Source organism: Enhydra lutris, unplaced genomic scaffold (genome assembly GCF_002288905.1).
Source record: "Enhydra lutris kenyoni isolate GAN:26980312 unplaced genomic scaffold, ASM228890v2 scaffoldscaffold43, whole genome shotgun sequence".
Taxonomy (NCBI): domain Eukaryota; kingdom Metazoa; phylum Chordata; class Mammalia; order Carnivora; family Mustelidae; genus Enhydra; species Enhydra lutris.
Window position 1 is genome coordinate 4292628 of NW_019154127.1, and position 14100 is coordinate 4306727.

Here is a 14100-nt window from a genome sequence, read left to right on the forward strand (position 1 = left end):
TTCCAAGGGATTGGAGTTAGTCCTTAAGTAGAACAACAAAGAGCATAGTCCCAAATCTCATCATTTTTTTAACAGTCTGGAATCTGAGTTAGAAAAAGAGATGATTATGACTTTTATAGGATAAAAAGGTACATTGTCCAGTCTGAAATCTTCCTAAAAAGACCTCCACCTCTTAAACACATAGAAGTCATCGTCGTGACTCCGTACCCACTCATTCATCCAGGGTGCTACCCAGGAGAGATTTTTTTTTTTTTTAAGATTTTATTTATTTGACAGAGAGAGATCACAAGTGGGCAGAGAGGCAGGCAGAGAGAGAGAGAGGAGGAAGCAGGGTCCCTGTGGAGCAGAGAGCCCGATGCGGAACTCGATCCCAGGACCCTGAGATCATGACCTGAGCTGAAGGCAGAGGCTTAACCCACTGAGCCACCTAGGTGCCCCATACCCAGGAGAGATTTTAGAGTGATCTGCCTCGGTATAGCCCATTCTGCTAAATGGCAAGCTTCACAAAACAAGGACTCTTTTTTTAAGATTTTATTTATTCATTTGACAGAGAGAGACACAGTGAGAGAGGGAACACAAGCAGGGGGAGTGAGAGAGGAAGAAGCAGGCTCCCCACCAAGCAGGGAGCCCGATGCGGTGCTGGATCCCAGGACCCTGAGATCGTGAACCAAGCAGAAGGCAGACACCTAACACCTGAGCCACCCAGGCGCCCCGGGAATCTTTCTTTTTTTTTTTTACTCTGTAGCTGACACTCCGTTAAATATTGCAGAAGTGATTAAGCGGGGCATTGAACGTACATAACGTAGACCGCCACTAGATGAGGACAAATCATGCTGTTCGGGTTCACAACTCGCTGGTATGACAGATTCTCACACGGCCGGGCGTGTCGTGTGGGAAACAGGAAGAGGGCAGCGTGCAGCTAACGCCTGCGTGTGGTTTCAGTCCCCAGATTTAGCAAATAAAAATACAGCCCGTCAAGTCTGAATTACAGTTGAATTTCAGATGAACAATGAATAGGTCCTTTTCCCAAACATGGCATGGGACCTACTTACACTAAAAAAGAAGAAGAAGGAGAAGAAGAAGAAGGAAAAGGAAGGGGAGGGGGAGGGAGAAAATTTTAAAATCTTGTTGCATAATCCTTTGAATACTCCGGCATCTTAACCTATAGAAAGATTAATACGAGTTTTTTCAGTATAAAAATGTATCATTCCCTCTCTGAGATTTTCTAAATGACTCTTACCACCTAAAAATGTAGGGGTCATCTTTGTACCACATCTGTCATTTCAGATAAACAACGAATACCTTTTTAGTCTGTGTCCCATGCAATATTTGGGGCATCCTTATACTAAAATATTCATTTTTTTTTACCTGAAATTCACATGTAACAGGATGTTCTGTATTTTTCTTTTTAAGATTTTATTTATTTGAGACAGAGAGCATGTGCATGCATGAGTGGGGCGGGGTGAGGGGTAAAGGGAGAAGCAGGCTCCCCGCTGAGCTGAGAGCCCAACATGGGACTCGATCCCAGGACTCTGGGATCGTGACCTGAGCCAAAGGCAGATGCTTAAGCAACTAAGCACCCAGGAGGCCCATGGATGTCCTGTATTTTTAATCTGTCAACCCTGCTAATGTGAAGTTTCAAAAATATTATTAGGCCCTCCTCAACCAATGTAAGTAACGTTTCCTAGAGAAATTACCTTAACATTAACCACAGTTAAGAGAGTTAATATTGCAAATATTTTCTAGCCAGAAAAAAAATTCCCATCTAATTCTGCCCCTAGGAGAAGGTGTTGAGGGGGGCATCTGAATCCTGTGGGGGACGCAGGTCCGTCCGAGGGGTCTGCCCGGCTGCCCACCCATCTGCCAGCATTTCTCCTCTGGCTCTGACCCACGTGTTTCATATCACAGTTACACTCACGATTGTTTTATTTTTTCCAGTGGACTGTGAGCAACTTGAGGTCAGGTGTGCTCATTTGTCTTCAGTTCCTCAGGCAAAGGGTGCAAAGGGTGGCCTTTTGGGAGACATGCTGAATTTAAATGGATTCACTGTTTTCTTTAGCGCTGTTTCCTTGCGTCACTGTCCAGGAGTAGGACTGGTGGGTCGAAAAGCAGAAATGCTCTGACATGCAATTCTGCTGGATTACTTTTATTTGTGGACGTTCCTTCTTTGCCCACTAGACTGTGCCCTCCCCCAGGGCAAGGACAGTCTTCGACTCCATCCTTTACCTTCCTTAGCGCCACTTACTAAGAAATCAATACTCGGAGACAAATAGATGAACTTTCAAACCTCCTCCTCCCCCCGCCCCCAATCAACTCTGCTGTGTGCCACTCTGGCAACGGACCCCCGGGTGCACCCTTCAGCTCAGACCAGAGCTCTGTGAGGTGTCTCTGACTCTTCCTTCTTGCTCCTTACCCAACCCTCTACCAAGTCCTGTTCATTCTACCTCCCAAATAGCTCTTGAATCCTCTCATTTCCAACCCTACTGCCCCATTGCTAGTCTACACTCTCATCTGGGCTACCACACACCAGACTCCTCTCTAGCTCTGCTCCTTCCTGTCCTCCAGGTCACTGTCCCTCAGTCACTGGCCCCACAAAACACCCCAGTTCTTAGGAGAAAGTTAAGTTACAACTACACAAAAGGGCAAGAAAGAGTGGGTCTGGAATGCTGGGAATTCCCTTGGGGCACGTTTTGGGGCTTCCATGTCAAGGAATGACGGGGAACAAGCAATTCCAGGGACAGAAGCTGACAACAGCCAAGCAGGTGGGCACGAAACTCTCAGGGATAAAGGTCTAGGTTATCCCAGCAGGCAAGCAGCTTAGACCAGAAGAGGTGCTGACTGAGAGTGAGGAGAATCTCCTGGGATGAGAGAGGAGGAAGAAAATGAGGGTTTAATTATGGTCTGGAGACCATCTTGAGAAATGGGGACTATAGCTGTCCCACTAACTTCCCTATTACAAGACTTTTTTTTTTTTAATTGTGACCAGTCATAACTCAAAAGAATCCGTTATAGCAGAACCACAAGTGGTTCTGAGTGGTACAGGTGTTACTGTAGCAGATTCTTGCTGGTTCCTGCTGCCTCCCCATATTTCCACGCCATTCAGTGCTTTTGTGCATGAGGGAACTTCCAAACATCTGTCTTCCAAAACCCCTTTACCCAAGGATTGATGAGAGCTGACATCTTGCAGGTAGAGGCCAGAGATATTACTAAATATCCTACAATGCACAGGATAACAAAAGATGAATTTTTGAATCAACTTTTCAGTTTCAGCCGGGGGCGGGGGGAAGCCAGCTGGTTTTTGGTACGGATTCCACTGAATCTGTAGGCTGACTTGGGAAAATAGTGCCAAATTAGTCATATTGGATCTTCCAATCCATGAATATAGTATATCTTTCCATTTTTTTAAGTCTTTAATTTCTTTCAATAATTTTATTTATTTATTTACTTACTTACTTACTTATTTATTTAAAGTAGGCTACACGCCCAATGTGGGACTTGAACTTATGACCCTGAGATTGAGGATCGCGTGCTCTATTGACTGAGTCAGCACCCGTCAATAATGTTTTTTAGTTTTCAATGTCTAATTCTTGCACTTCTTTGATTAAATGTATTCCTAAGTATTTTATTCTACTTGATGGTATTGGAAATGGAATTGTTTTTCTTAAATTAATTATCAAATTGTTTGTTGCTAGTGTATAGAAGCAAAAAACAAAAAACAAAAACAAAAAACAAAAAACACTGTGAGGTGAGGGGAACCAAACCATTTTACTGAGGGGCTTTGAGGAAAAGTTGGAGGGTAAGAGTACAATGAGATTCGACTTCCTCAGCTGGGCTGGAATCTCCCCAGCCTCACAGCTGCCAAAGCTAAAAGCAAAATTTTTATATATTTACCCTGCCACCATACTGAGCTTATTTACTAGTTTTTATGGTGGCTTTGGTGGATTCCTTAGGATTTTCTATATATTTTTTTAAGATTTTATTTATTTGAGAGGGAAAATGAGCAAGAGAGAAAACAGAAGCAGGAAGGAGAAGCAGAGGGAGAGGGAGAAGCAGACTCCCTGCTGAGCAGGGAGCCCGACATGGGGTGGATCCCAGGACCCTGATATCATGACCCGAGCTGAAGGCAGACACTTAACCAAGCTACCCAGGTGCCCCTAGGATTTTCTATATACAGGACTATATAATCTATAAATAGAGATAATTTTACTTCTTCTTTTCTAGTACAGATATCTTTTGTTTGTTTTTCTTACCTAATTGCCCCAGATAGAACTTCTAATACAATGTCTAATAAAAGTGAATAGTGTCTTGTTTCTGACCTTAGAGAGAAAGCTTATGGTCTTTTACCATTAACAATGATGTTAACTGTGGGGTTTTTTGTAGATACCCTTTATCAAGGTGAAGAAGTTTCCTCCTATTTCCAGTCTGTTAGGTATTTTTAATCGTGAAAGGGTGTTGTATGTCATATGCTTGCCAGTTGCTTTTTCTGTGTCTACTAACATGATCTATTGTTTTGTTTGGTTTGGTTTTGGTTTTGGTCCTTTATTTTTTTTTTTTTTTTTTTGCATGTTAAATGGACCTGCATTGCCAGGATAAATCTCACTCGATTATGGTGTATACTCCTTTTTACATGTGACTGGATACAGTCTGCTAGTGTGTTGTTGAGGACTTTCACATTCATTTTCATAAAAGATATTGGTCTGCCATTTTTTGACACATTGTCTGCTTTCAGTCTCAGGGTAATGCTGCCCTTATAGGATGCTTTGGGAAAGGTTTCCTTCTCTGTTTTTGGAAGTGTTTGTGAAAAATTGGTGTTAATTTTTCTTTAAATGTTTGGTAAAATCCATCAGTGATACCATGCTGGTGTGAGCTTTTCTTTGTGGGAAATTGGATTGTTATAGGATTGGATTAATAACTCAATTATTTTACTTGCTATAGATCTATTCACATTTTCTGTATCTTCTTGAATTAATTTTTGTAGTTTTCATCTTTGTAGAATTTATCCATTTCATCTAAGTTATCTATTTTTTTTGGCATACAATTGTTTATCATATTCCTTTATAGTCCTTTTATGTCTGAATGGTTGATACTAGTGTCTCCTCTTTCATTACTGACCTCAGCACTTCTGGTCTCCTTTTTTCAGCTAACAGTTTGTCAGTTTTATTGATCTTCTCAAATAATCAACTTTTGGTTTCATTTATTTTCTCTACTCTTTCTATTCTCTATTTCTTTTATTTTTCACTCTATTCCCTCCCCTCAGGCAGCCTTTTTTTTTTTTTTAATTTCTTTTCAGTGTAACAGAATTCATTGTTTATGCACCACACCCAGTGCTCCATGCAATACGTGCCCTCCATAATACCCACCACCAGGCTCACCCAATCTCCCCCCCTCCTCCCCAAACCCTCAGATTGTTTCTCAGAGTCCACAGTCTCTCATAGTTCATCTCCCCCTCCAGTTTCCCCCAACTCCCTTCTCACTCTATTATCTGTTTTTTTACTCCCTTCTGTTTCTTTGGGTTTAGTTTGCTCTTTGTCTTCTAGTTTCTTAAGGTGAAATGTTGGGTTATTGATTTTAGGTCTTTCTTCCTTTTTTCTTCTTAAGATTTATTTATTTCAGAAAGAGAGAGAGAGAAGGAGGGGCAAAGGGAGAGGGAAAGAGTCTAAAGCGACTCCACGCTGAACATGGAGCCCAACTTGGGGCTGGATCCCAAGTTCCTGAGATCATGACCTGAGCCGACACCAAGGGTCGGATGCTTAACTGACTGCATCACCCAGGTGTCCCCTCTTCTTTCTCAATATAGGTATTTACAGCTATCATTTTCCCTTGAAGCCTTAGCCGCATCCCATAAGTTTTGGCATGTTGTGTTTTCCTGTTTGTTTATCTCTAAGTGTTTTCTAATTTTCCTTGTGATTACTTCTTTGACCCATTGATTGTTTATAAGTATGTTGTTTAATTTCTACATATTTGTGAATGTCCCAAATTTCTTTCTGTTACTGATTTCTGATTCATTCCATTATGGTCAGAGAACATATTTTCTTATGATTTCAATCCTTTTAAATTTATTGAGACTTTTTGCATGGCCTTACATATGATCCATACTGGAGAATGTTCCATAAGCAATTGATAAAAATATGTGTTCTGTTGTTAATGTTCTGCAGATGCCTATTAGGTCTAGTCGGTTTATAGTACTGTTTAAGTCTTCTTTTTCCTTGCTGATTTTCTGCATAGTTGTTCTATACATCATTGGAAGTGGGATATTGAAGTCTTCAACTACCGTTGTCTGTTTCTCCCTTCAATTCTTTCTGTGTTGCCTCATGTAATGGGGTTCTGTTGGTACATGTATATATATTTAGAGTTTCTATTTTGCTTGATGGGTTAACCTTTTTGTCATTATAAAATGTCACTCTTTACCTCTGGTAACAATTTGTATCTTAAAAGTCTTTTATTTAAGATTTTATTTATTTATTTGAGAGAGAGAATGAGAGAAAGAGCAGAAGCAGGGAAGGGGAAGAGGGAGATAGAGAAGTAGACTCCCTACTGAGCAGGGAGCCCGATGCAGGACTTGATCCCAGGACCCTGAGGTCATGACCTGAGCCAAAGGCAGATGCTTAACCCACTGAGCCACACAGGCACTCCTTAAAACTCTGTTTTTTTATTATATTTGTACAGCTATATCTGATGTTAGCATAGCTGATACAGTAAAGTATTTTTTTTAAAGCTCCTCTGTTGATTCTGAGGTGTGGTCAGGGTTGAGAACCACCAGGACAATAATTTTAAGATAGGAGAGCAAGAGGGCCCATCTTTTATCATCAGATCTGTTTATTTAGCAGGATGTTCCTTAAACTTGAGAAATGTTTGGGCACCTTTAAAGGAAAAAAAAAAAAAAAAGCTTCTTTGGCATCTCCCAATGTTGACAATTTTTTATTATAATACTCCCTAAGTATGTGTGAATTTAAAACTAAGTATAAGTTTCAATTTGTAGCTCTCATATAATAAAATCAAATCCAGGGATGCCTGGGTGGCTCAGCTGGTTAAGCGGCTGCCTTCGGCTCAGGTCATGATCCCAGCATCCTGGGATTGAGTCCCGCATCGGGCTCCTTGCTTGGCAGGGAGCCTGCTTCTCCCTCTGCCTCTGCCTGCCTCTCTGCCTGCCTGTGCTCGCTCGCTTGCTCTCTCTCCCTCTCTCTCTCTGACAAATAAATAAATAAAATCTTTTTAAAAAATCAAGTCAAATCCAATTTGTAAATGAATTATAATCAAAAATGTAAAACAATAAAACTAAATCAAAAAACATTAATTTAATATTTGAGTTCAGCACAGCTTATCTACCATACACCCTGCAATGAATCAATTCAGCCATTACTTTTTTTAATCAAACTATGATGAATGTGCAATCATACAATATATGGTTAATATTATTTGACTGTCACTTGGCTGAAATAGATCATACTAAGTTGATCTTTGTTTATGTCCCATTACCTGAAAATAGTCAAAATAGTACTACCGTGCCCCAAGAAGATCCTAAACACAAAAATAAAACAGGTACATTCTGATGATTCCAGAATATGCCTGTATTATACTTTTAAGTTCACTATCAAAGTGAAAGCAAATTTTTTTAAAGATTTATTTATTTATTTATTTATTTATTTATTTGACAGAGAGAGAGAGAACAAGCAGGGGCAGAGGGAGAGGGAGAAGCAGGTCTCCTGTTGAGTAGGGAGCCCAATGTGGGGCTTTATCCCAGGACCCTGGGATAATGACTTAAACCAAAAGTAGATGCTTATCGACTGAGCCACCCAGGTGCCCCAAAAGCAAATTGTTTAATTTCTGGAAGAAAGCTCGTGGACCCCACAAATAAATCTGCCATCTGGAAACACTGGCTTGGAACTGTTCTTTCTTTCTTTCTTTTTTCAAGAGAGAGAGAGGGAGAGAAAGAGAGAGAGACAGCATGTGTGCACATGTGAAGGAGGAGCAGAGGGAGAGAGACAATCTTAAGTAGGCTCCATGCCCAGCTCAGAGCCCAACTCAGGGACTGATCTCATAATGCTGAGATCATGACCTGAGCCAAAATCAAGAATGGGCTGCTTAACCGATGGAGCCACCCAGGCACCTCGAAACTTGTCTTTAATGATGCGCCTCAATCCTTTCCAGAGGGCTTCACATGAATCCCTCAGAGGATACTTTTTCTTTTTTTGTTTTTAAGATTTTATTTATTTATTTGACACAGAGCACAAGTAGGCAGAGAGGCAGGCAGAGAGAGAGAGGGAGAAGCAGACTCCCTGCTGAGCAGAGAGCCTGACACGGAGCTCAATCCCAGGACCCTGGGATCATGACCTGAGCTGAAGGCAGAGGCTTAACCCACTGAGCCACCCAGGGGCCCCAGAGGATACTTTTCAAAGTATGGTTACACAAGGAGTTTCTTGAAGTTCTATCTGTGACTATATCATCTCGAACAATGAGAAAAAGAAAGCAAAAGAATCTCATGCTGGTCACCATGATCTGACCCAGAAATTGTTTGGTTGTTGGGTTCACTAAGCAAAAGAAAGCAAGATAAAGCAGTTGAGCAAATGCTTTGTCACCATCTCCTCTAACTAGAAGCACCTTTGCCTCTTAATGAGCAGAACTTTGTAGTAAATGAGTCATTGAGAAGGATGCCCCACATCTGTAGTAACAGCTTTGGAGAAGACGGGAAGGAAGCCCTGCTTTGGAACTGAGTTGGACCAGAAAGGAAATAGCACTAGCCACAGTACACACCCTGTTAATTGAGATGACTCATTAAGATGTGACTCAGGCCCCTACACTCACCTGCTGAGCAAGCACCTGAAGATGAGGGTACAGAACAATCAAATATCATGACCCAGGGAAAGTGACTAGTAGTATTTCCGGGCCCATCCACCCCACAGGGAGATGCCAGGCCATACAAGGTAGTACCTTGCAGTTATGGATAGAGTGCAGTATGGGGACAGTGTTTGGCATCACCTCTTCCTTCTTTGGCCACTGAACCCAATAAGTAGCCTCCATAAATGACCTGTCCTACAGAACATGTTCTAACGTATTTAGTTCAATTGGCTCATGTAAGAAAGTTTTGAAAGAACTTGAGTATGATGGTTTCCTTTTATCTTAATTCAACTAGTTAACTCAGGGGCCATATGGAGCAATGCTTAGCTCCTTTTAGAAAATGAAAGAGAACAAAAATGGCTTTTCCCAGAACAGTAGGCAAACTAGCTTGTTAGATATACTCAAACTCTCTTCCAAATTTCTTCTCAACAAACCAAGAAACTGGTATCTTCATGCATTTTCCTTGGAAGATTCGTTTTAGGCCCAATTTTTATGTTACTGAAAAGTATCCTAACTTGCCTTTCACTGACAATCTGTTCAGTCTATGTTAAGACTTTTGCAACGTTCGCTGTATTTTCCAACTGCATGGCACATGGGAGAGCTTTCTAATAGAGGAGGAACATGAGTTGGGTCCTTCATTTCCACCACCAGGCATCTCTTTCCGCTCAATCACACAGCCCATCTATAGTTTAAGAGCTCCCCAGAGAGTTCAATATATAACCAGATCCTAGCATGGTGCCCAGAATATGTACGCACTCAATTCCTATCTGCAATGAAAGAGTAAAAAAAGACAGGACTACAAAAAAGTATCTTTATTTTCTATAGAGTAATGGCTGAGGATATCATCTATTATATTTCCAAATAATGATCCAGCAAAGATTAAATGAAATAAAATTCCCTGTAAAATTGTTTGTATTCCAGAGTGTGGAATTTAAGGCAGACTAACAAATTCAGCAAAGCTGTAGGATACAAAATCAATACACAAAAATTAGTCACATTTCTATACATGAACAACGAATGATCTGAAAAGAATTCAAGAAAACAATTCCATTTATGATAGTATCAAAAAGAGTAAAATACTTAGGAATAAACTTAACCAAGGAAGTGAAAGATTTATATACCAAAAATTCTAAAACATTACTGAAAGAAATTAAAGAAGACATAAATAAATAGAAAGACATCCTGCATTTATGGATTGGAAGACATCATATGTGGTTAATATGTCCCATACCACCTAAAGTGATCTACGGAACTGATGCAGTCCCTATCAAATCCCAAGGCTCTTTTTGTAGAAATCGAAAAAAATCCAAAAATTTCTTCAGAATCTCAAGGGACCCAAACAGCAAAATCATCCTCAAAAAAGAATAAAGTTAGAGGCCTCATACTTCCCAATTTCAAAACATGTTATAAAACTATGTTAATAAAGAAAATGCATTTGGGCTTAAAAACAGACACAGAGACCAATGGAACGGAATAGAGATCCCAGAAATAACCCTTCTATCATCAGATGATCTTCAGCCAAGCTGCCAAGACCACAAAAGAAAGAAAGAATACGGTCTTCAATAAACTGTCCTGGAAAAATTGGATATCCACACACAAGGAAATGAAGTTGGACCCTTACCTTACACCATATGCCAACTCATGATGGATTAAAGCCCTAAACACAAAATCTAAAACTATATAAATTTTAGAAGAAAACGTAGGAGAAAAGCTTCATGACATTGGATTTTGCAGTGGTTTTTTTGGTATATGACACCAAAAGCACAGGTAACAAAAACAAAAATTGACTCCTCGAACTACATCAAACTTAAAAAATGTCTGCACATCAAAGGAAACAATCAACAAAGTGAAAAGGCAACCAACAGAAGGAAGAAAACATTTGCAAATCGTGTATCTGTTAAGAGGTTAATATCCAGAATATATAAAGAACTCCTAAAACTCAGGACACCTGGGTGGCTCAGTCAGTTAAGCGTTTGCCTTCAGCTCAGGTCATGATTCCCAGGGTCCTGGGATCGAGTCCCACATCAGGCTCCCTACTCAGCGGGGAGTCTGCTTCTCCCTCTGCCTGCCACTCCCCTTGCTAATGCTCACTCTCTCCCTCTCTCTGTCTCTGAGGAATAAATACAAAAAAATCTTAAAAAAAAAAAAGAACTCCTACAACTCAACAACAACAAAAGTAATCTGATTAAAAAATGGACAAAGGACTTGAATTGACGTTTCTCCGAAGATGTACAAATAATGAACAAGCATAACAGAAGATGCATGATATCACTAACCGTTAGATAAACATAAATCAAAACCTCGATGACATATCACCTCACATGCATTGGGATAGCCATGATAAAAACCACAAAAGATAGCAAGTGCTGATGGGTATATAGGAAATTGGAACCGTGTGCCCTCTTGGTGGGGATTGTTAAATAGCAAAAACTCAGTCGAGTACAATTTAAAGATCTAGTTGGCTTTCTTAATTGATTCATGGATTGGGCAGCATCCCATCTAGAAGTAGAGGGGATTTCCAAAGGGCTACAGAAAAGGAAAAAATTTTAAAGGCAGAGAAGGAGTGGAGATAAGGAAATGATTAGCAAAGAATCTGTGGCTTTAGGCAAGGTCACCCACCAATGGGGACTAGAATGGGTCTATCAATAAATTTCCTAGCACTGACCAGAAAATTCCCATGTTGACAAGCTAAATGTTACATCTCTAGGGGGGTGCAATTTGCAGTCTGGTTAGGTATTAAGTCTTGGTTTTACTGACTTGGGGACTTAACCCAAGTGACATCACTGGGGCCTGTGGTTTTCTTCTAAGCAGGATATAAAATGGTGCAGCTGCTATGGAAAGTAGTATGGCGATGCCTCAAAAAATTAAAAATAGAACTACCGTCTAATCTAGTCATCTCACTTCCATGTCTATATTCATAGAATTGAAAACAGGATCTTGAAGACAGAGAAGACACCCATGTTCATTGCAGCATTATTCACAATAGCCAAGAGATAAAAGCAACCGAAATGTCCATCGATGGGTGACCAGCTGGAGAAAACATATATACATGCAACGGAATATTATTCAGCCTTTAAAAAGGAAATCCCCTCACATACTATAGCATGCATGCGTCTTGAGGACATTACACTAAATGAAATAGGCCAGTGACAAAAAGACAAAATACTCTAGGATTCCCTTCATATGACGTCTCTAAAAATGTCAAAATAATAGAAACAAAGAATGGAGGGAGGTCCTGGTTGGCTCAGTCCCTAGATGGTGCGACTCTTGATCTCGGGGTTGTGATTTCGAGCCCCACACTGGGTGTAGAGATTACTGAAAAAGAAAGAAAGAAACAAAGAATCGTGGTTGCCAGAGACCATGGGGAGGGGAAAATGAGGAGTTGTTCTTCAATAGGTACAGAGTTTCAGTTTTGCAAGATGAAGAGGTCCTGGGACTCTGTGGTACAACAATGTGAACATAGTTAACACCCCTGAGTTGTACATTTAAAAATAAAGACGGTACATGTTATGCTATGTGTTTTTACCACAGTTCAAAAAAAAAAAGGAATTATCTATGTTTTAGAAATGAGGATTTAGAATTTGTGTGTGTATATTTTTTATTTGGAAGATTTTAGTCACAGTGGAGCAAATTTGCAAGTCAGGATGTCCACATTTTGGCTTTTATTGAAGAGCACACCTCCATGTTATTCTATGTTTTTTTTTTTTAATGTGAGATTCTATGTATTTTATTTCTTTCTGACAGTGAGTTTAAAGAGTCAGGTTTGGGGGAAAAAAATCATCTGAACTGTACACAGAGTGAGTTGAAATAGATTGAGAAGAAACAAACCTAAGCTATCTCAAGATTAAAGGCTAATCAACGAAAAAAAAAAGTGTCACGATTTTATTTTTTTTAATTTTGTTTGTTTGAGAGAGAGAGAGAATGAGCAAGGGAAGGAGCAGAGGGAGAGGGAGAAGCAGGCCCCCCGCAGAGCAGGGGGCCCGACTCGGGGCTCGATCCCAGGACCCTGAGATCATGACCTGAATGGAAGGCAGAGGCTTAACCGACTGAGCCACCCAGGTGACCTGACTTTAATAAAAAAGAAATTTGGGGCAGGCTTATAGTCACTGACCGCTCCATCTCTGTTCCTGTACATTCTTTCCTCCTTTCTCTAAAGGGGATCTGTTTTCTTCTCTGCCATTATTTGAGCTGTCCAGTATAGACATATTTTATTATAAGATTCATTACATACAAATCTTTTTTGAAAGCAAGCATGCAGTTAGTCACATAGGCTTTTGCTGATACAAAAGCAAAGCAAGTACTTCCCCATTTTTCTTAAACAGTGAAGAAACAGAAATGCCAATGTTTAGGCTGAGAAGAAGGATGCGTAAGTTGGATGTAGGAAGACAGTAGTGTTTTAAACATTTTGCCTATGTGTCCCCCAAAAGAATTTTTTAAGTCCATATACTCCCTTACACATTTTTTTAAAGATGTTATTTATTTATTTATTTATTTATTTATTTATTTGAGAGAGAGAGAGACAGTGAGGGGAAGGGCATGCTCTCTCTCTCAAATAAGTCAATAATTCATAAACAAACAAACAAGTAAATAAATTTTACAAATTAACAACACACTTTTCTTCTGGACTGAATTACCATGAACATGATTGGTAATATACACTTGCTCAAAACATAACTAGCTCACAACATTTGATGCATCATTTTTAAGTGTAAGAAGCAAAGTTTCAGGGGCCCCTGGGTGGCTCAGTGGGTTAAAGCCTCTGCCTTCCGCTCGGGTCATGATCCCAGGGTCCTGGGATTGAGCCCCGCATCGGGCTCTCTGCTCAGCAGGGAGCCTGCTTCCCTTCCTCTCTCTCTCTGTCTGTCTGTCTGCCAAATAAATAAATAAAATCTTTAAAAAAAAATTAAAAAAAAAAAAAAGAAGCAAAGTTTCAGGGGCACTTGGCTTGGTGGAGCTTGTGGTGCTTGATGTCAGGGGTCACGGGTTCAAGCCCCACATTAGATGTGGAGATTACTCTAAAAATAAGTGGATAAAACATGCACCAATTGAGGGATAGGATTCACTCATAACATTAGTAAGCCCTATTAAAGACCCAGGAAAACATTAAAAAAATAAAAAAGAAGTAAAATTTCATTAGAAACACATCTCTTGGGGCGCCTGGGTGGCTCAGTGGGTTAAGCCTCTGCCTTCGGCTCAGGTCATGGTCTCAGGGTCCTGGGATCGAGCCCCACATCAGGCTCTCTGCTGAGCAGAGAGCCCGATGTG